This window comes from Anguilla anguilla, chromosome 18, assembly GCF_013347855.1.
Source record: "Anguilla anguilla isolate fAngAng1 chromosome 18, fAngAng1.pri, whole genome shotgun sequence".
Taxonomy (NCBI): Eukaryota; Metazoa; Chordata; class Actinopteri; order Anguilliformes; family Anguillidae; genus Anguilla; species Anguilla anguilla.
The window spans coordinates 9721277-9722297 of NC_049218.1; the positions used below are offsets into that span (position 1 = coordinate 9721277).

Consider the following 1021-nt stretch of genomic DNA (forward strand, 5'->3'; position numbering starts at 1 on the left):
GGGGCGGCGGACATCTTGAGGTGTCCCCTCAGCGTTCGGACATTTTGCTGTCAGAAACGTGGCCTTCCGAGATGGAGGGGCTTTCCGTTCATTCTTTTAACTCGCAGTCTTAAAAGCTTTCTGCTCCCTCATCGATTGTGACTGTAAATAAAAGGGCCTGTCTGTGTGTGCGGGATGACCCTACGTTTGGGACAGTGTCACATAAGTTGCACCCCAGAGATGCTGTTTTTATGCCCAAATGTCCAGAGAGGCTGAACTTGCACTCCCTACAGCTGGGGGGCGATGCTCGTCTTCTCTCAGCACCTGAAGCACAGAGACTCCTCCTCATACAACATGAAATCAGGCAGACTTCCTTCATTTAATTGTCTGTTAATGATGCAAAATCCGTACCCCCCTCCCCATCCTTAAAAAAAGCAAAAATAAAACAAAAAATAACAATTACAGACAGTATACTTCCTGTTAGTGTTTGACTCTGAAACACACCATGTCTGCTAGGCAGGTATTCTCTGAGGATTGGCATGGACTCATCCTTTTGCCTTCATAAGAGTGTTTTAAAAAATCGCCCAACTGTAAATATTTCTGTACTTGCCGTTTTTGTTTAAGCCGATAGAATTATAATAAATTCTAAAGAGCTTTTGTGTGCGTCTCCCTTTCTTGGTGTCGAAGGCCATTCCGTAGGTCAGCCATGCCTGCAGAGGGCAGGCTTCCTCCCATGTGGCTCGAAGGGCTGTGATGGACTATTGTACTGTAAACCGTAGCATACAGTATCTGTAGGCACAGTGCCGTAACACACGAGGTATATAACGGATCTGAGAAGGCCTGTTCCTATACTTTCGGTCCTATGCTAGTCTCAAAATGTACTTAAGTGTTATTGTGGTCCTCAGTATGAAGCATTGACTTAGACCCAAATGGATGCTGACCCTGAGGATGTCTCATCTTCGCCGGGTCCCAGAAGGGGTATAGGGGCACGGTATATAACTGCAGCATTGCAGCAGCATTTCCCTGGGTCGGTGCTGTTCTC

The 1021-nt window shown here is 46.6% G+C and overlaps 1 protein-coding gene across 3 annotated transcripts in view; it reads left to right on the top strand.

The window, feature by feature from the left end:
* The window catches only part of btaf1 (BTAF1 RNA polymerase II, B-TFIID transcription factor-associated), a 26342-nt gene extending 25705 nt beyond the window's left edge, over window positions 1-637 (top strand). For all 3 annotated transcript variants that reach the window (XM_035400411.1, XM_035400409.1, XM_035400410.1), the window contains exon 38: window positions 1-637. This exon is cut by the window's left edge. The gene's annotated coding sequence lies outside the window, so the exon portion shown is untranslated.
* The last annotated feature ends 384 nt before the right edge of the window (window positions 638-1021 follow it).